This window comes from Lygodium microphyllum, chromosome 26 (genome assembly GCF_053477565.2).
Source record: "Lygodium microphyllum isolate KBCC chromosome 26, Lygodium_microphyllum_v1.1.10, whole genome shotgun sequence".
Classification (NCBI taxonomy): Eukaryota; Viridiplantae; Streptophyta; class Polypodiopsida; order Schizaeales; family Lygodiaceae; genus Lygodium; species Lygodium microphyllum.
The window spans coordinates 76,280,403-76,303,073 of record NC_141160.1 but is presented as its reverse complement, the minus strand read 5'-3'; positions in this window follow the sequence as shown (position 1 = coordinate 76,303,073).

The window sequence follows — 22,671 nt, the reverse complement described above, 5'->3', positions numbered from 1 at the left end:
TCTCTCTCTCTCTCTCTCTCTCTCTCTCTCTCTCTCTCTCTCTCTCTCTCTCTCTCTCTCTCTCTCTCTCTCTCTCTCTCTCTCTCTCTCTCTCTCTCTCTCTCTCTCTCTCTCTCTCTCTCTCTCTCTCTCTCTCTCTCTCTCTCTCTCTCTCTCTCTCTCTCTCTCTCTCTCTCTCTCTCTCTCTCTCTCTCTCTCTCTCTTTCTCTAACATTCTTTCTAAGATACATTGGGTTTAAAACTCTTAGCAAACATTATGTTTTTTACAAGCTTTTCATTAATATTACGACATGCCTCACTCCATTTAGACCTAAATTTGGTGTCAAAGAGTTGTGTTCATTTTTGTTCAATTGACCGAACGTCCATATTATACTCTTATGGCACTTGGTAATTTATATCAATGTTATTGCATTAAGGTTTAAGGCCTTGCAGTAAAACAAATCATAAAATAAGCTTGAAGAACTACCTTCCACATGATGTGGGCGACAGCAACAATCAAGAGTGCCTTCTACCATGCGGAATGGGTGCTTGCTTTTTATGCACTTGCACCCATGCCCTTGTGTCCTCATTTAACTTGCCAAATATAGATTTATGGTTGGCATGTCCCAACATTCTTGCTTTGCACACATGGGGTCAAGATACAATGTCTGGACAAACCCCTTTTGTGCCAACTTATATGCATTCTACATTAGGATTTCAATCACATTTATTCCACTACTTCATTTAGCCAATAAAAGTAATCCAAGCTAGGAAAAGATGTTTCTCTCCATACCTATTTGCTAACAAAATCTCCCCCTCAACATGCTTGTCACTTTCACAAGGCAACAATCTACATGCACATATTTCATTGCATTATCTTGAAAGGCTATTAGAAACAATTACAAATATTAACAACACAAAAAACAAACACACTGGAAAATGTTAGGGATTCAAGGTTTAGGGCCACTCATATATGTTCATGTCATTTATCCAAGCTGTAAGTTGATGATTTCTATCCCAAAGATAAAACATACAATTTGACAAGAAGGCCCAATCAATGCCACTAATCCCCTCAACAATATTCTCTCTCTCTCTCTCTCTCTCTCTCTCTCTCTCTCTCTCTCTCTCTCTCTCTCTCTCTCTCTCTCTCTCTCTCTCTCTCTCTCTCTCTCTCTCTCTCTCTCTCTCTCTCTCTCTCTCTCTCTCTCTCTCTCTCTCTCTCTCTCTCTCTCTCTCTCTACACATTTCTAGTTCTCTCTTCTTAGCTTCTTCACATAACTAAATTGAGCTTACATGCTTAATTTTCATAGTATTATCACACTATTACTCATTTATTTGCACATATACACATTTACATTCTCCCCTCTCTTAATTCTTTACATGTGTTTTATTATTTGCACATATACACATTTACATTCTCCCCTCTCTTAATTCTTTACATTTTTTCTCTCTCTCTCTCTCTCTCTCTCTCTCTCTCTCTCTCTCTCTCTCTCTCTCTCTCTCTCTCTCTCTCTCTCTCTCTCTCTCTCTCTCTCTCTCTCTCTCTCTCTCTCTCTCTCTCTCTCTCTCTCTCTCTCTCTCTCTCTCTCTACACATTTCTAGTTCTCTCTTCTTAGCTTCTTCACATAACTAAATTGAGCTTACATGCTTAATTTTCATAATATTATCACACTATTACTCATTTATTTGCACATATACACATTTACATTCTCCCCTCTCTTAATTCTTTACATGTGTTTTATTATTTGCACATATACACATTTACATTCTCCCCTCTCTTAATTCTTCTCTCTCTCTCTCTCTCTCTCTCTCTCTCTCTCTCTCTCTCTCTCTCTCTCTCTCTCTCTCTCTCTCTCTCTCTCTCTCTCTCTCTCTCTCTCTCTCTCTCTCTCTCTCTCTCTCTCTCTCTCTCTCTCTCTCTCTCTCTCTCTCTCTCTCTCTCTCTCTCTACACATTTCTAGTTCTCTCTTCTTAACTTCTTCACATAACTAAATTGAGCTTACATGCTTAATTTTCATAATATTATCACACTATTACTCATTCATTTGCACATATACACATTTACATTCTCCCATCTCTTAATTCTTTACATGTGTTTTATAATTACATCCTAATGTATAAGTACTTCAATTGTGCACACATGAGAGAAACCATATATGCTAGTAGTTACATTTACACATTTTTCTCTCTCTCTCTTTCTTGCTGTCTCTCATCCTCATTTGATTAGACTTATGTATGGATTGAAGTTATGCATCCATTTACGATCACCCTTGTAAGTACTTTACCCAAAACTTTCAACAATTAAATATTTTGATTCACTAAGACATTTTGCATTATACTGCATGAACTTACTACAAAAAGATGTACTAAGTCCATAATTACATTTGTAATATGGTGAATCGTTGTGCACAAAGCAAATGTACATGTTCATTGCAAGCATCAAATATCAATCAAGATCCATTGCTTGACGGTGGAATGGGTGATCCCTAACAAACTCATAGACTCTCATGTGAAAATTTGTCCACAAACAATGTCATTATAGGGCTAAAAAAGAAGCAGTCATGGAAACACTTTTTACACCTATATTGACTATATTAAAGTACAAATCATGATGCTTGCATTGTTTTCTTTACACAATTACTTCTAATCAATTAAAGTAGTTAGCTCAACCTATGGCAATATCAAATAATGTAGATATTTCCTTTAGAAAGTTAGCAAGGCTTGGCCACAAAATCACCCAATATTTACGCAATTCCAAGGGCTCGACTAGTAATGATCCCTTTTGCCTTGGATACCTATGTAGAGGCATCTCATTCATATCAAATACAATAAGCTTTCAAGTTATGAAAGGTAGCTATGCATGAACATTAGGAAAGGTGAGCACATGTATGTATTGGTATGACAAAAAGAGAGCTCTATTATGATTAAACATTATAGGGGTTTACATAAGCATGTTACCTTCGCTCTTTAAAATCTCCCATCTATTGGAGTTGGCCAATCGAGAGAATGCTACACTTGGTTGATCACCTATGCGAAACAATGTCTTGCAGGGGGACTCCTACATGAATGTCATTATACCCCTCTACAAATAGAGCTAACTATTAGTTATATATTTTCTTTTTTGAACATTACCATGCATAAAATTCATGAGTCATGTTTGTTTACCTATATGTATAAGTGCCACATCCTATACCATTGCAGGTTCATACTTTTGAATTGTTTTCTCGTCTACACAAGACAAAACATTCTTATTGACATTGTAAAGGGGAAGAAGGCTCAAAATCTTTCACATAAAATGATGTTAAATATAAAATTCATGAGTCATACTTTTTCACCTATATATATAGGTTCCATGTCCTCTGGTGTTGTAGGTCCACGTTCTTGTATTCTTTTCTCCTCTATGCACAATGAAATATTGCAATTGATATTGTAAAGAGGAAAAAGGCTCAAAATCTTTCACATCGTATGATCATAACACATAAAATTCACAAGTCTTGTTTGTTTACCTATATGTGTAATTGCCACATCCACTAGCATCACACATTCGTGCTCAAGTGTTTTTCCCTCCTCTGTACAATACAAGATATACAAAACATTGTTGTTGATATTGCAAATAGAAAGAAGGTTTAAAAGCTTTCATGTCATAAGATTATTATACAATCAACCTTACCAACTCAATGCTCTAGACTATGGATTTGAATGGGATGTGATCTTGTGTCCTCGGCGCTCCTATGCTTTCCACTGTGGTTACAACTCCTTATCTAATAGTATGGAAGATAAGTGTCTCCAACGCAAGATTTGGAAGAACTTTCTTTATTTTTCGATCCACACCAATGATACAAACATCCTTCATTGTTGTTTTCATTGCAATACAAGTCTAAATATGGAACAATAGAGAACCTTTGTCTCAATGTGGAGAAATATGCAATAGATAGCAAACTTGCAAGTTGAAACTATCTTCGTATATCTATTGCTCACTTGCATTGTTTCTTACATCAACTGTATTGTGATCTCCTCTTTAGTGATCTTATTCATAGAACCTATAGAAATGTAGTCATATGTCATGTTTGACAACACATTCCCACTACAATAATACACGAGATGTGCTGGCTATCTGTTGAGTGTTGAAATGACTTGTTTTTTGGCTGATTTTTGTTGTTTTTGAGAGCTGAATGGTTGATTTTAAGGGATGATTGATTGTTTAGGAAGTGGTTTGAGAGTGTTTTGGATGATATTGATTGTGTTTTGGAAGATCATGATGTTTGTTGATGGTTCTGTGATGTTGTGATAGGTTCTGATTGGTTCTGTATACCTTCTGTTTTGTTCTGTTTTGGTCTGTTTTGATCTGATTGTCTTCTGTAAGGAGGGATAGAGTATTGATTGATGAAGAATGAGATATTGTGAAAGCTTAGTGAATGTTTTGTGAGAGTTTTGAATGGTTTGAGAGTGAGTTATGTGGTTTTGATGACCTTCTGTAACCTTCTGTAGGTCTTCTGTAGAGCTTCTGCTTCTATTCTGTTTCTGTTCTGTCTCTGTACTGTAGCTGTTCTGGTACTATTCTGTAGACTGTTCTGTAAGTGTTCTGTGGAATGTATGTGTGACTTTGGGGAAAGTTTTCTAGCCTTGGAAAGAGGTGAATACAAGTGCAAAAGAGCTGAAGGAAGTGGAAGAAGTAGCTGCTGAAGACTCAAGAGAAGACTAGAGTGAAGTGACAGTAGTGAGCTATGAAGAGACACTGTAGTGGCTCTGGTGACCCTTCATATCAGACATACCTCTTGGGAGGGGTATCCACGACCTAAGAGTGATTATTGAGAGTAATTTTTGAGAGATTGTAGAGAGGATATGATGTATTATTGATGGAGTGTGAGAGAGAGTCAGAGATAGTCAATTCTACTGAAACAGAGTGATTGTATATGAGAGATTGAGAGAGAAGACTATGAAGATATTGAAGATGAATACTATGTGATGTATTTCCATTCAAAGATGGTGTATTCCTTTTTTTTCTTTGTTCCATTGATGGATTTTGTGAAGATATTGAAGAATATGGTTGATTCTATTAAATCCGTGGGAGATCTACATGATGCTGCATGAAGATTTGTTGTGCCTGGTGTTCTTTTCTTCATTGTGATCATATGAAACATGATAAACAAGCTTGTTGATGTTACAAGATAGATTTTCTTGCAAGAGAATTCCCTTTTTCTTTGGTGTTCCTCTCGGGGCTCCACTATCAATTGTAAAATAATAAAATTGTGAGAAGTGGAGAAACCAAATTGATTGGTGACAAGGGCCGATCTCCACTCGGTCTTTCTTGGACAATAGTAGGTATTTGCTTTATCTTCTACTTTCCTTTTTCAACAACCGCATTGTTGATATCACTTTCCTATGACTAGCCACAATCACTTGTCAAGATTGTGGGAGAGAAGGAAGGAGTCTCACTTGTAGCTTTCTTGCTTGCACAATGGGGGAATACACACACGGGTGGAGGCTGAAAACAGTTTTCCTCTTCTTAGTTGTGTAAGCCAAAAGAACTCTCTTACAAAGAAATAGAATAACCCTATATATGGGTCTCAAACCAAACTCAACTACCTAAGGTGGCATACTAACCAAGCCACGAACTAGAGTAGATAAGGATAGCTGTCATCTAGCTATTATTCATGGGCGGTGTACCAACCGCGTCTACAACTGACAAGTCGGTGACATAAATGCACAATGGTCACCCTGGCATATCACGAGTGGAGCTCGATATCTCAACACTCCCCCTCGATCTCAATCCCAATTCCTGCACACCAAGCAGGTCTTTGAACTTGCGCAGCTTCTCTGCGCCCAATGCCTTCATGAATATGTCAGCTACCTGATCCTCTGTGCTAACATAGACTAGATCAATAAGACCTAGTAAAACCCTCTCCCACACATAGTGATAATGCACCTCAATGTGCTTTGTTCTAGCATGATAGACTGGGTTATTTGCCAACTGTATACTACTCATGTTGTCACAATAAATGACAACTGGCCCATCTGTAGACTGATGCATATCATAAAGTAGCTTATACAACCAAGCTACCTCACATGCAGCCATTGCTGCACCCCTATACTCGGCCTCTGTGCTCGACAAGGCAACTGTAGGCTATTTCTTGCTGCTCCAAGTGACTGCAGCACTCCCAAAAGAGAACACATATCCACTGGTAGATCGTCTATCAGAAATACTACCAGCCCAATCCGCATCAGTGTATCCATGTAACTGTATCTGAACCCCAGTCTCATAAAATAGTCCATACTGCAATGTGGACTTCACATACCTGAGTATGCGTCTAGCCGCATCCAAATACGGTTTCCTTGGAGCCTGCATAAACTGACTTACCAATCCAACAGCATAGCTCAAATCTGGCCTGGTAATAGTCATATAAATCAAACTTCCTACTATGCGTATGTACATAGTAGGGTCTTCCAGAAGCTCACCTGCATCTGCGCTCAGCTTCACATTCTGCTCCAAATGAACTGAAATAGGCTTACAGCCTATCATCCCGTATTTGGACAGTATGTCCAATCCATACTGCCTCTGCAAGAGCTATATCCCACTTGGTGATCTAATCACCTCAATGCCCAAGAAATAACGCAGCTCTCCCAAATCCTTCATCTCAAACTTCTACTTCAATAGCATTTTCACATGAAGGATATCTTCATCACTGTCACCTGTCATAATCAAATCATCAACATAAATGACAAGTAGCATGATACCTTTCTCTGTTTTTCTCACCTAAAGTGAGAAATCTGCCTTGGAAATCTGAAAGCCAATAGTGACAAGATACTGTCCTATCTTGTCAGACCATGCTCTAGGTGCTTGCTTCAAGCCATACAATGCTTTCTTCAACCTGCAAACAAACTCAGGATGAACAGCATGCACATAACCTGGTGGCTGCTCCATATATACCTCTTCTTGCAAATCACCATGCAAGAAGGCATTCTTTACATCCATCTGATGTAAAGACCATCCCTTTGATGCAACCATAGCAATGACTGCTCTTACGGTTGCCATCCTTGCAACCGAACTGAATGTTTCTTCATAGTCAATGCCATATGTTTGTGCATACCCCTTGACTACTAATCTTGCCTTGTATCTATTCACAGAACCATCTACATTGTGCTTCACCTTATAAACCCACTTACAGCCAATTGCATTCTTACCTTTAGGCAAAGGTACCAATTCCCATGTAGCATTTGCTTCCAAGGCATCTATTTCTTCATTCATGGCTTTCTCCCATTTTTCTTTTCCTATGGCTTGCTCAAAAGAAGTGGGTTCTAGTTCCTGTATCACTTTGACCATATATGCATAGTGAATGGCTGTAAATCCATCATATTTCAGCCTATCCACAGGATACCTAGCTCTCGTAGACCTGCGCAAAGTAGGTTCACTCCCAGGTGCTCTCAAAACATCCCTGGTCTTCCTTACTCCAGGTGTAACAATAGAAGGAATACCCAACTCATCATCAATGCTCTGTTCTGAGCCACTGAATTCACCATCCACATAAGAGTGACCTGCATTCACATCAAACATGGGCTGATCTACCTTCTCTTTTCCTTTTCGTGATACCTGCATACCACTATCTACATTGCTTTGAGAAGATTCTCCTGATCTCAATCTGCCTGTCCATGGCGAAGAATGTGAATCACTGCTAGAGGATGCTCCAGGTCCACTAATATTTTGTGACTGCTGCTGTGAATTCTGGGCAACATTACCATTTTGTGCATCTACATCATCAATCACATTTACTGGTTTATACTAGCTACTCATCTCATCAAAAACAACATCTCTGCTCACTGTAAACTTACGAGTAGAAGGGTTATAGCATCTATACCCTTTTTGCTGCAGAGAGTAACCAATAAAGATGCACTTCTCAGCTTTTGGATCCAACTTGGATCTCAACTCATCTGGCACATGTACATAGGCAATGCAACCAAAAATTTTCAAATGGAAAATATCTGGTTTCCTACCAGTATACCTCTCCTATGGAGTCATCCCATGTATTGCTGCAGTGGGAGTCCTATTCATTATGTAGACTGCTGTAGCAACTGCTTCAGCCCAGTAAAAATATGGCAAGTCTTTTTCGTTGACCATGGTACGAGATACCTCTCCAATATGCATGTTTTTCCTTTCTGCAATTCCATTTTGTTGTGGGGTATGACTACATGAATATTGCTGCTTTATGCCATGCTCCTGCAAGAACCTTGCAAACTCATTTGAGAGGTACTCTCCCCCTCCATCTGACCTTAGGCATTTTATTTGCAGACCTGTTTCTTTTTCAACCATAGCTTTAAGAGTTTTGAAATGCCCAAACACTTTACTTTTCTTCTTTATAAAATACACCCAAACTTTTCTGCTATAGTCATCAATAAAAGTGACAAAATAATGACAGCCTCCAAGAGATGCAGCTTTAGTAGTCCACACATCAGAGAGTGGATTATTTCCAATGGCTTCTTACTCTCTTGAACATGTCTAGGAAATGGTTTCCTTGCCTGTTTTCCAAACTGACAGGCTTCACATACCTTATGCATTTCTGCAACCTTGAATTTAGGCAATCCTACAACAATATTTTGGGCTTGCATTGATTTAAGTCGTTGTACATTAACATGACCAATGCATTTATGCCAGATATCAATATCTGCAACTACATCGGTCCCATGTGCAAACATTGCTGCACTCAATTCAAACATGTCTGCATCCAACGTAAACATTCTGCCCTTCTTCTTTCCTTTTGCTATCAAGCGACCTTTATTTTTCATATCCTCAACAAAGCATCCATGAGGATTAAATCTGACCTGCAAGCCCTGCTCAACTAGTTGACCAACAGAAACCAAATTCTTGGTGATATTCGGGACATGAAATACATCGGACAAGTATCTCTTTTTCCCATCTTGCATAGACAAAGGAATTTTTCCAATCTGCACAATAGGATGTGCACTATCATCACGAGTCTCCACAAATCTTGGTTTTTTCATTTTCCTTGCATCCTCCATCCATTCTGCATGACCTATCATGTGGTTTGATGCACCTGAGTCAACATACTACACATCGTTGCTTTCTTTTGCACTTGTCACAGAATTGTTCATGTGCTGCACCAGAAACAAATGCTCATTTCTGTCATCACCCTGTCTACTAGAAGATGCATAATTTCCTTGTTGCAGTTTTCCATTCATGATGTCATTCTGCTTTTTATAGCAGTCTTTAGCCATATGACCCATTTTACCACAGTAGTAGCATTCAACATTACTGTTTGCATTTCGGCCTCTTTGCCATCCACCACGACCTCTTTGGCTCCCCCTGCCTCTAGAGTTACAACGTCCTCCTCCATAGGACTGGTTTTCTTGAGTTTGTTGCATATTCTGATTTCTACCACGCCCTCCAAATCGGCCTCCTCTACCTCTGCCTCTACCTCTTCCAGCATTTGAGTAGAAGACAGCTTCTTTTGAAGTTTTCTTGAAGAAGATGCACCACCATTTCTTTGCTCCTCAGAAATTAGAAGAGCAATCAACTCCTCAAAATCAGGAAATCTTTCACGAACTGAAATAGATGTCCGAAACTGTGCATAATCCTTTCCTAGACCATTCAAGGTCACAGAAACTAAATCATCATCTTCCACTGGCGACCCAATGGAAGCAAGTGCATCTGCAATCTTCTTCACCTTCATGTGGTAGTCATTGATGCTCATATTTTCTCTTTGCACATTATGCAACTCTTGCTTGAGCTGCATTTTCCTGGCTTGTGTATTTGTGCTATACATTTTTGACAAAGTATCCCATGCCTCCTTTGGCGTACTTGCATCTTGAATATGCACAATCATAGAGTTTGAAATACTGATAGACAGCCAGTACATAACTTTCCTGGCTCTCTCATGCCATGCTTTAAATGCCTACATTTGCTGTTGATTGGGAACATCAAGAAGAACTAGTTCTTCTTCATTTCCTGCAACAAATTCCCAATATCCTTTTCCCATAAGGAAATTCGTCATTCTAAACTTCCATGCTTGGAAGTTATTCTTGTCAAGCTTTTCAGTGACAATCTATGAGAGAGAATCAGACGCCATTACAGAACACTGCAAAAAGTTCTGTCACTGCAAAGAACACAGCTTCAGCCTCACAAGGGCTAATCTACAAAACTGACGAAAGTGGTATTTGACCACACAGTCACTCCCTAGTGACGATTTTGCATCAACGGGCAACAAGGATGATTCTGTAACTCCCAATGTCTCTGCACACAAGCATACGATGCAATTTCCACAGTAACTTTTCACCGACCTGTAGAACAGTGGTCGCACAGCATAAAACCGGGCCTTTTCCTGAGTGCGTGCAGAAAACTTCCACCTCCAAAACAGGCCCCGAAATGGCCTCAAATCAAAAAAACAGGGTCGCCGAGAGCTAAAGCCTGCACCCGCATAATCTACTGCCCTCTTGCTTCACCGTGAAGGGCGTCTCAACCTGAGACAATGCACTCCTGCAATTTCCGACTGTGCTACCTGTAGAGATCTGCTCCCAAAACAGAAAAAACGAAAGCAACACTGCTCCTCTTACCGAAACACCGCAAGCTTGGCTTGCTTTCTTGAGCTCCTTACCACGAACAAGGCTCTGATACCATGTCAAGATTGTGGGAGAGAAGGAACGAGTCTCACTTATAGCTTTCTTGCTTGCACAATGGGGGAATACACACACGGGTGGAGGCTGAAAACAGTTTTCCTCTTCTTAGTTGTGTAAGCCAAAAGAACTCTCTTACAAAGAAATAGAACAACCCTATATATGGGTCTCAAACCAAACTCAACTAACTAAGGTGGCATACTAACCAAGCCACGAACTAGAGTAGATAAGGATAGCTGTCATCTAGCTATTATTCATGGGCGGTGTACCGACCGCGTCTACAACTGACAAGTCGATGACATAAATGCACAACAGTCACCCTGGCATATCACGAGTGGAGCTCGATATCTCAACATCACTTTTTCAAGGAGGCAATACATGTCAAGATTTTGAGAGAGAAGGAAGGAGTCTCACTTGTAGCTTTCTTGCTTGCACAATGGGGGAATACACACAAGGGTGGAGGCTGAAAACAATTTTCCTCTTCTTAGTTGTGTAAGCCAAAAAGAACTCTCATACAAAGAAATAGAAGAACCCTATATATGGGTCTCAAACCAAACTCAACTAACTAAGGTGGCATACTAACTGAGCCACGAACTAGAGTAGATAAGGATAGCCGTCATGTAGCTATTATTCATGGGCGGTGTACCAACCGCATCTGCCAACTGACACATCGGTGACATAAATGCACAACGGTCACCCTGGCATATCACGAGTGGAGATCGATATCTCAACACTCCCCCTCAAGCTCAATCCCAATTCCTGCACACCAAGCAAGTCTTTGAACTTTCGCAGCTTCTCTGCGCCCAATGCCTTCATGAATATGTCAGCTACCTGATCCTCTGTGCTAACATAAAATATATCAATAAGACCTAGTAAAACCCTCTCCCACACATAGTGATAATACACCTCAATGTGCTTTGTTCTAGCATGATAGATTGGGTTATTTGCCAACTGTATACTACTCATGTTGTCACAATAAATGACAACTGGCCCATCTGTAGGCTGATGTATATCATAAAGTAGCTTATGCAACCAAGCTACCTCACATGCAGCCATTGCTGCACCCCTGTACTCAGCCGCTGTGCTCGACAAGGCAACTGTAGGATGTTTCTTGCTGCTCCAAGTGATTGCAGCACTCCCAAAAGAGAACACATATCCACTTGTAGATCGTCTATGAGAAATACTACCAGCCTAATCAGCATCAGCGTATCCATGTAACTGTATCTGAACCCCAGTCTCATAAAATAGTCCATACTGCAATGTGGACTTCACATAACTGAGTATGCGTCTAGCCGCATCCAAATGCGGTTTCCTTGGAGCCTGCATAAACTGACTTACCAATCCAACAGCATAGCTCAAATCTGGCCTGGTAATAGTCATATAAATCAAACTTCCTACTATGCGTCTGTACATAGTAGGGTCTTCCAGAAGCTCACTTGCATCTGCACTCAGCTTCACATTCTGCTCCAAACGAACTGAAATAGGCTTAAAGCCTGTCATCCCATATTTGGACAGTATGTCCAATCCATACTGCCTCTGCAAGAGCTATATCCCACTTGGTGATCTAATCACCTCAATGCCCAAGAAATAACGCAGCTCTCCCAAATCCTTCATCTCAAACTTCTACTTCAATAGCATTTTCACATGAAGGATATCTTCATCACTGTCACCTGTCACAATCAAATCATCAACATAAATGACAAGTAGCATGATACCTTTCTCTGTTTTTCTCACATAAAGTGAGAAGTCTGCCTTGGAAATCTAAAAGCCAATAGTGACAAGATACTATCCTATCTTGTCAGACCATGCTCTAGGTGCTTGCTTCAAACCATACAATGCTTTCTTCAACCTGCAAACAAACTCAGGATGAACAGCATGCACATAACCTGGTGGCTGCTCCATATATACCTCTTCTTGCAAATCACCATGCAAGAAGGCATTCTTTACATCCACCTGATGTAAAGACCATCCCTTTGATGCAGCCATAGCAATGACTGCTCTTACGGTTGCCATCCTTGCAACCGGACTGAATGTTTCTTCATAGTCAATGCCATATGTTTGTGCATACCCCTTGACTAATAATCTTGCTTTGTATCTATTCACAGAACCATCTGCATTGTGCTTCACCTTATAAACCCACTTACAGCCAATTGCATTCTTACCTTTACGCAAAGGTACCAATTCCCATGTAGCATTTGCTTCCAAGGCATCCATTTCTTCATCCATGGCTTTTTCCCTTTTTGCTTTTCCCATGGCTTGCTCAAAGGAAGTGGGTTCTGGTTTCTATATCACTTTGACCATATAGGCATAGTAAATGGCTGTAAATCCATCATATTTCAGCCTATCCACAGGATACCTAGCTTTGGTAGACCTGCGCAAAGTAGGTTCACTCCCAGGTGCTCTCAAAACATCCCTGGTCTTCCTTACTCCAGGTGTAACAATAGAAGGAATACCCAGCTCATCATCAATGCTCTGTTCTGAGCCACTGGATTCACCATCCACATAAGAGTGACCTGCATTCACATCAAACATGGGCTGATCTACCTTCTCTTTTCCTTTTCGTGATACCTACATACCACTATCTACATTGCTTTGAGAAGATTCTCCTGATCTCAATCTACCTGTCCATGGCGAAGAATGTGAACCACTGCTAGAGGACGCTCCAGGTCCACTAATATTTTGTGACTGATGCTGTGAATTCTGTGCAGCATTACCACTTTGTGCATCTACATCATCAATCACATTTATTGGTTTATACCAGCTACTCATCTCATCAAAAACAACATCTCTGCTCACTGTAAACTTACGAGTAGAAGGGTTATAGCATCTATACCCTTTCTGCTATAGAGAGTAACCAATAAAAATGCACTTCTCAGCTTTTGGATCCAACTTGGATCTCAACTCATCTGGCACATGAACATAGGCAATGCAACCAGAAAATTTCAAATGAGAAATATCTGGTTTTCTACCAGTATACCTCTCCTCTGGAGTCATCCCATGTATTGCTACAGTGGGAGTCCTGTTCATTATGTAAACTGCTATAGCAACTGCTTCAGCCCAGTAAAAATCTAGCAAGTCTTTTTCGTTGATCATGGCACGAGATACCTCTCCAATATGCTTGTTTTTTCTTTCTACAATTTCATTTTGTTGTGGGGTATGACTGCATGAATATTGATACTTTATGCCATGCTCCTGCAAGAACCTTGCAAACTCATTTGAGAGATACTCTCCCCCTCCATCTGACCTTAGGCATTTTATTTGCAGGCCTGTTTCTTTTTCAACCATAGCTTTAAGAGTTTTGAAATGCCCAAAAACTTCACTTTTCTTTTTCATAAAATACACCCAAACTTTTCTACTATAGTCATCAATAAAAGTGACAAAATAATGACAGCCTCCAAGAGATGCAGCTTTAGTAGTCCACACATCAGAGTGGATTAATTCCAATGGCTTCTCACTCTCTTGAACATGTCTAGGAAATGGTTTCCTTGCCTGTTTTCCAAATTGACAGGCTTCACATACCTTATGCATTTCTGCAACCTTGAATTTAGGCAATCCTGCAACAATATTTTGGGCCTGCATTGATTTAAGTCATTATACATTAACATGACCAATGCGTTTATGCCAGATATCAATATCTGCAACTACACCGGTCCCATATGCAAACATTACTGCACTCAATTCAGACATGTCTGCATCCAACGTAAACATTCTGTCCTTCTTCTTCCCTTTTGTTATCAAGCGACCTTTATTTTTCATATCCTCAACAAAGCATCCATGAGGATTAAATCTAACCTGCAAGCCCTGCTCAACCATTTGACCAATAGAAACTAGATTCTTGGTGATATTCGGGACATGAAATACATCGGACAGGTATTTCTTTTTCCCATCCTGCATAGACAAAGGAATTTTTCCAATTTGCACAATAGGATGTGCACTATCATCACGAGTCTCCACAAATCCTGTTTTTCCATTTTCCTTGCATCCTCCATCCATTCTGCATGACCTGTCATGTGGTTTGATGCACCTGAGTCAACATACCACACATCGTTGCTTTCTTCTGCACTTGTCACAGAATTGTTCATGTGATGCACCGTAAACAAATGCTCATTTCTGTCATCACCCTGTCTACTAGAAGATGCATAATTCCCTTGTTGCAATTTTCCATTCACGATGTCATTCTGCTTTTTATAACAGTCTTTAGCCATATGACCCATTTTACCACAGTAGTAGCATTCAACATTGTCGTTTGCATTTTGGCCTCTTTGCCATCCACCACAACCTCTTTGGCTCCCCCTGCCTCTAGAGTTATCACGCCCTCCTCCATAGGACTGGTTTTCTTGAGTTTGCTGCATATTCTGATTTCTACCACGGCCTCCAAATTGGCCTCCTCTACCTCTGCCTCTACCTCTTCCAGCATTTGAGTAGAAGACAGCTTCTTTTGAAGTTCCTCCTGAAGAAGATGCACCACCATTTCTCTGCTCCTCAGAAATTAGAAGAGCAATCAACTCCTCAAAATCAGGAAATCTTTCACGGACGGAAATGGATGTTCGGAACTGTGCATAATCCTTTCCTAGACCATTCAAGGTCACAGAAACTAAATCATCATCTTCCACTGGCGACCCAATGGAAGCAAGTGCATCTGCAATCTTCTTCACCTTCATGTGGTAGTCATTGATGCTCATATTTTCTCTTTGCACATTGTGCAACTCTTGCTTGAACTGCATTTTCTTGGCTTGCATATTTGTGCTATACATTTTTGACAAAGTATCCCATGCCTCCTTTGGCGTACTTGCATCCTAAATATGCACAATCATAGAGTCTGAAATGCTGATAGACAGCCAATACATAACTTTCCTGGCTCTCTCATGCCATGCTTTAAATGCTTGCATTTGCTGTTGATTGGGAACATCAGGAAGAACTGGTTCTTCTTCATTTCCTGCAACAAATTCCCAATATCCTTTTCCCATAAGGAAATTTGTCATTCTAAACTTCCATGCTTGGAAGTTGTTCTTGTCAAGCTTTTCAGTGACAATCTGTGAGAGAGAATGAGACGCCATTACAGAACACTGCAAAAAATTATGTCACTGCAAAGAACACAGCTTCAGCCTCACAAAGGCAAATCTGCAAAACTGACGAAAGTGGTATTTGACCACACAGTCACTTCCTAGTGACTATTTTGCATCAATAGGCAACAAGGATGATTCTATAACTCCCAATGTCTTTGCCCACAGGCATACGATGCAATTTCTACAGTAACTTTTCACCGACCTGTAGAACAGTGGTCGCACAACATAAAACTGGGCCTTTTTCTTAGTGCACGCAGAAAACTTCCGCCTCCAAAACAGGCCCCGAAATGGCCTCAAATCAAAAAAACAAGGTCACCTAGAGGCTAAAGCCCTCTTGCTTCACCACGAAGGGTGTCTCAACCTAAGACAATGCACTCTTGCAATTTCCGGCTGTTCTACCTGTAGAGATCTGCTCCCAAAACAGAAAACGAAAGCAACACTGCTCCTCTTACCAGAACACCGCGAGCTTGGCTTGCTTTCTTGAGCTCCTTACCACAAACAAGGCTCTGATACCATATCAAGATTTTGGGAGAGAAGGAAGGAGTCTCACTTGTAGCTTTCTTGTTTGCACAATGGGGGAATACACACAAGGGTGGAGGCTGAAAACAGTTTTCCTCTTCTTAGTTGTGTAAGCCAAAAAGAACTCTCATACAAAGAAATAGAAAAACCCTATATATGGGTCTCAAACCAAACTCAACTAACTAAGGTGGCATACTAAGTGAGCCACGAACTAGAGTAGATAAGGATAGCTGTCATGTAGCTATTATTCATGGGCGGTGTACCAACCGCATCTGCAACTGACACGTCCGTGACATAAATGCACAACGTTCACCCTGGCATATCACGAGTGGAGCTCGATATCTCAACAATACAGTGTGACACATTCCAAAGAATACATATCATTTTACTTACTAGGGCTCGAGATTCTTATTCTCTTGCAAATTTGTTTCTTTGATTATTTTTTGTATAATGCTTTCTCGTTGGAGGGGAATTCATCTTTAGGATGGTCAAGGAAGAGGGTATCTTTGGTACACCTCCTCATCCCACTATTGCTCAATATGGTGATCCTCATATATGCAGCACTGCTCCTCCTCCAAGTTCACCCAATCGACACATTCTCCTAGCAAAGTTCTTATAATCCCCCTCCAACTTCTTGTACATGAACGTGTCTAACAAAGTCACTATTACACATGTAAAACATAATGACAAGATAGCATCACAAATATGCTATTATAGAAGGATAGTATTTATGCATGTACAGAAGCCTCCATGTTGCTAACCTGCATGACTTTTAAGACTCTATATTTTCATCTAGTTTGAAATCATGGAAGACCGTACAAAACATATATTCTCTATATTTTTCTATGGAAGAAAAAATTATTATCCACTCAAATATTATAGTAGCCTTCCTAGCTTGAGAGTAGTCTCTTTCTACCATAATGTAGCATGGCCTAGAAAGTCTCTTCTCTGATCCAATTTTAAGAAAGTACATTTCCATCTACTCAAAACACAGTTCTATCATTTCATAATAATGCATTCAACTTCTAGTGCATCAAATCTAAATTAAAGAAAAGGACCTACATTCGGACATACCCATCGATGCTCAATTTTTCCTATCAAAACTTTCCATGGCCTCTAATATCCTAACACAGTCAAGCTTATTTAGCTTTAAGGATACCAATGTGTATATTGTCTTGTCATTTAGAACAATGCTAGTCTTCAAGCCCTACTCTAAGCATAAGACCAATTTGCCATGGTAAAAGACACTATTATTTCGAATCAATGTGTTTTGAATACACACAATTGGCAACTATTGAAAGGTAGAACCTTACTAGTACCACTTCTCACCAAGGCTGGGTTTGAAACTCTCAACAAACGTTATGTCTTTTACAAGCTTTTCATTAACACTATAGTCTGCCTCACTCCATTTAGATCTAAATTTGGTGTCAAAGAGTTATTTTTGTTTTTTTCGATTGATTGCACACCCATATCATACGTCCCACACTTGGTAATTTATATCAATGTTATTGCATTGAGGTTTAAGGTCTTGCAGTAAAACAAATCATAAAATAAGCTTAAAGAACTACCTTCCACATGATGTGGGCAAGAGTAATCAAGAGTGCCTTGCACCATGCGGAATGGAAGCCAGCTTTCTATACACTTGCACCCATGCCTTCGTGTCCTCGTTTAACTTGCCAATTATAGATTTGTGGTTGGCATGTCCCAACATTCTGGCTTTGCACACATAAGGTCTAGATACAATGTATGGACAACCCCCTTTTATGCCAACTTATATGTATTCTAGATTAGGGTTTCAAGCACATTTATTCCACTACTTCATTTAGCCAATAAAAGCAATCCAAGCTGGGTAAAGATGGTTCTCTACATAGATGTTTGTATGAGATATTGCTAGCAAAATCTCCCTCGTAGAATGCTTATCACTTTCACAAGGCAACAATCTACATGCACATATTGCTTTGTAAAATCTTGAAAGGCTGTTAGATTAAATTATAAATATTAACGACATAAAAAACAAACATATTGGAAAATATTAGAGATTCAAGGTTTAGGGCCACTCGTATATGTTCATCTCATTTATCCAAGCGGTAAGCTAATGGTTTCCATCCCAAGCATAAAATATATAATTTGATAAGAAGGCCCAATCAATGCCACTAATCTCCACCTCGAACTCCTCATGTTTTTTCAGCCCCAATAGGGATGCCACTCCTTTGTAATTGAATTATCAATTGACTTGCATTGATGCCTTGGAGTCTCCAATGATACTATGAATATAACCATTCCTCTAACATAGCCATTCCTGAAAAAGTCTTCGAAAGTTGATTATACCTCACACAATAACTTGTATTATCATGGGAATGGTAACTAAACAACACAAGGCAATAGGAGACAAAGAGACAGATGTCTACATCTACATGTAAAAACATAGTAATATTGACAATAACGTGGAAAGAAAAAACCATGTATAATAATACATTACCATGCTATAAATACTCACAATCAACATTTTCAACTAGTCCTCAATGCAAGCTTGCATGATATGCTTGTCACAAGTGATCGTGAGAGCAATCTTGCCACTTGTATCCCCAACTTCTATCATGCGTTCCTTTTCTGCTCTTTGCCTCTACACCTTTTTGCTTTGTGTGTTGTCATGTACTTGTTGTGTAGCACTAAATGACTCAATGCTTTGTTGGTTGCTCTACTCAACTCGGGCATCTTCAGTTTCACTCTCTCATACTATGAGATTTCTCCTTGCATTCCTGTCTACTTCATCAAAGCATGTCAATCCTCTCCTGAGGTCACTCCTCCCCCAACAAATGCAAGTGCAATGGCTATCTCCACCTCTATGGATGATAGTGATCGTGCTTGTGTTGCTCTCCCTCTCCCTCCTGGAGGGCATTCCCCTCTTTGTAATTGCATGTTGTTGGTGACTATAAGCTATCCAACCCTAGGTCTAGGGGCAAGTTTGAGTCCTCCTCTAAAGACCCATTAGATCATCGCTCCCTTTCTTGAAACGATCTAAGAAAAGATAAGAGGGGGAGGTAAAGCATAATAATTTAATTCAAGAGAGGAGTTACTTATTGTTAATTCAATTGGCTAATACACAATTACATTTTCTTAGAAGGGCAATCTCGTTATTACCTCTATCATAGTCCTTCATACCTTTGCAATGCAAAATGGTGATGAGAACTCCCACACATCAAGGGAGCAAGCCTTGTAAAGTCATCGTCTAACAGACCAAACTCCTATGCATTGATCACCCTTGAAAAGGGTGACATAATCTTGTCTTCTAAAATTCAATCTTACCATGATGGTAAGGTGTTGATAATTACTAGTTAGTGAGATATTACTTGCTAGATTACCTACATTAAATAACCAATTGTAAATTAAGTAAACACATTGATCAAGCAAGAGTAAAGCCAAGTCGAGAAACACGTAGAGAGAGAGAGAGAGAGAGAGAGAGAGAGAGAGAGAGAGAGAGAGAGAGAGAGAGAGAGAGAGTGTGTGTGTGTGTGTGTGTGTGTGTGTGTGTGTGTGTGTGCACCTTTGATCCTACCGGGGTATAGTGAGCTTACCTTGATGCCCAAATGAGTTGGCTCCTCCCTGAAGCACACTGGTAGCTCCATGATCCATGATGCAAGCTCAAGCAATCTCAAGCCTCCACCTTCAAGCTCCATCCTCCATAATCGTGTGCAAGACAAGAGAAGAGAAGATAAGAGAAGAAGAGAAGAGATGATAGAGAGCTTCTTCTCCTTGATCCCTCACCCTCACATTCTCACATTCCCTCTCTCAAGCACACACAAGCAAGCAAGAAGGAGAGAAGAAGAGAAGAATATGAGTCCACTTTGCCACACACCAAAGAATGAGCTCCTCATTCACTTTTCAACTTTATATATAAAACCCTAAATCCCTTTTGGGCGGTCATCCCCTTATCCCCTTTTTTGGCCTAGGCCCTTTTTTCCATTGTCCTCCTATCTTCTTAGCTTTCTTTCTAGTGCCCATCTACCTTTACAATTTGCACAGGAGGGAGCCTGGTATTCTTTTACAAAAAAATTTAGGGGCACCTTGCATTTAAAAATGTGCATTTGCCTTTGACTTAGCTTTTGAGGCCACCCTTGCGCTTTTGGCCATTTCCCTTCCTGCTTCTTTTGTTGTGTCTGATTTCCTTCTAGGCCGCCTCTTTTAGCTCCCGACTTGTGCTTTTTCGCTTTTTTTACTTTTTCTTGTGTTGAGATTAACATTACCCCCTCCTAGCCTAGTGCCAGTCCCATGATAGCACTCATGGGCAGTAGTTGGAAGGTGGGATGAGTGTAGCCAAATGGCTTTTTCGAGTTTGTATACAAGCCTTTGCGGGGAATGGTGTTTTTTGGATTGGCCCTTAAAATTGAATATGGTGTTGGGCATGTTTCTTCATTGATGCTAACGATAGGGGGATCTTTCCTTTGAAATTGAAGATAAAGTTGGATGGATCCTTCTTGGAGAATGGTGGATGGACAGCTCCATTTTTGAAATTGACAATGGTGTTGGATAGATGCCTCCTCACACCTTCCGAGGGTGCTATGACATGGCTTTCCCTTATTCCCTTCAAGTTGTCTTACCCCTCACCTATGTCCATTGAGACTTTACCACTTGCATAGGAGGAAGCTTGCACTTCTTATAAAATGAATTACATTGCACCTCGTGCTTTCCTTGCGAGAACCTTCAGAGATTCTCCCTCATCCTTAAGAGAGCCTTGCTAGAATATTTGATGCTTACCTCCATCTTGGAGTGTGCATCCTTCATCCTTGACAAGACCTCCCTCATCCTTGAGAGGACCTTGTCAAAGTAGTTGAAGCTCCCCCACATTTGTTCAGAGATTGCCTTCTCCTCCATTGTGCTTGCCAAAGCAGAATAAGCTTCTTCATTCACTTTTTGACACAGGCTTCCTTGGTTTTCCTTTGTGTCATGTGGGTTGTATGTTGATTTATCATATAACATTACCCCCCTCCTAGACGGTTGCAAGTTCCATGACACTTACAATTTTGAGTTGATGAAGATTCGATGATTGAAAAGGGCGTGCTACTTTCCTTGCGTACAACAACAGAGAAGTCAAATTCAAGAAGCAAAAGTAGCCATCGAGCTATGTGTCCTATGTGGTGCAAGGTTTGTTCACTAGATACAACAAGGCTTGATGGTCAACGAAGAAAATAAAGGGCGTAGCCAGAAGATAATGCCAAAATTTCTTTACTGCAAACACCATGGCTAACCCCTCTCGTTTAGTTATGGATCAATTCATTTCTGTATCCGTGAGTTGTCTGCTAGCAAAGCTCACCGAATAGTCTAGATTGTGATCACCAGGTTGGCACAACACAGTTCCTACTACGAATTTTGAAGCGTCAATATGAACATGAAATATTATGTTCCAATCTTGGACTCTTAAGATTGGTGTGGTGGTTAGAGCCTTCTTCAATTCCTCATATGCGTGATGGCATTCCTCAGTCCACTCAAATATTATTAGTAGCTTGTACAGGGGTCTAGCAATCAATGCATAGTTTAGCACAAACCGTCATTCAATAGTACCCCGTATGGCCTAGGAAGCACTGCACTCCCTTGTAATCGATTGGGGGTGAAAGATTGACAATAACCCTCACTTTTGAGAAGTCAATGGCAATGCCATTCTTGGACATCACGTGCCCTAGGATGCATCCATGCTTTACCCCAAACTGGCACTTTAAGGGGTTCAATGAGAGATGATATAGTCTGCATCGTTCAAAGTTTTCTTAGATTTTGTCTATGTATTCCTTCCAATTGGAGTGAACACACAAGTCATCAATGAAGACCTCTAACTCTTTCCTAAGCATGTTCTTGAATATTGCGCACATGAGCCTCTAGAAAGTAGCAGGTGCATCAACCCAAAACACATGATTATGTAGGCAAAGACATCCCACTCAATGGCAAAGGCGCCTGTTGTCAGGGTGCACTTGCACCCAATTGTATCTTGAGAATCCATCCAAAAAATTGTAGGCCTCTTTGCCTGCTATTCTCTCGAGCATGTGTTCAGTGTATGGCAGTGGATAATTGTTCCTCTTGCTAACGGCGTTTACCTTCTTGTAGTTGACGTGCACTTTGATCTTTCCATTCTTCTTCAATACAATCAATATGGGTGAGACCCAATCCATGTTTTCAATCTCATAAATGAATCTTGCCCTTAGTAGCTTGTCAATTTCTTCCTTGACAGTGTGAGCACGCTTGGGATTCATAGGGTATGGTCCTGCTTAACCGGCATTGCGTCAAGGATCATGGGGATATTATAAGTCACGACACTCGGATCTACCCCTTTCAGCTCATCGAGGACCAAGCAAAGACGTCCATGTACTCTCACAAGAGAGCGATGAGAGTTGCTTCCTTTTCCTTGGTCAAGTCATTGGCGATAAAAGACAGGTCAGGGTGTCTCCCCTTCCTTGGCCAGATCAACCTCCTTGGCTAGTCCTTCTATTGGTTTGCT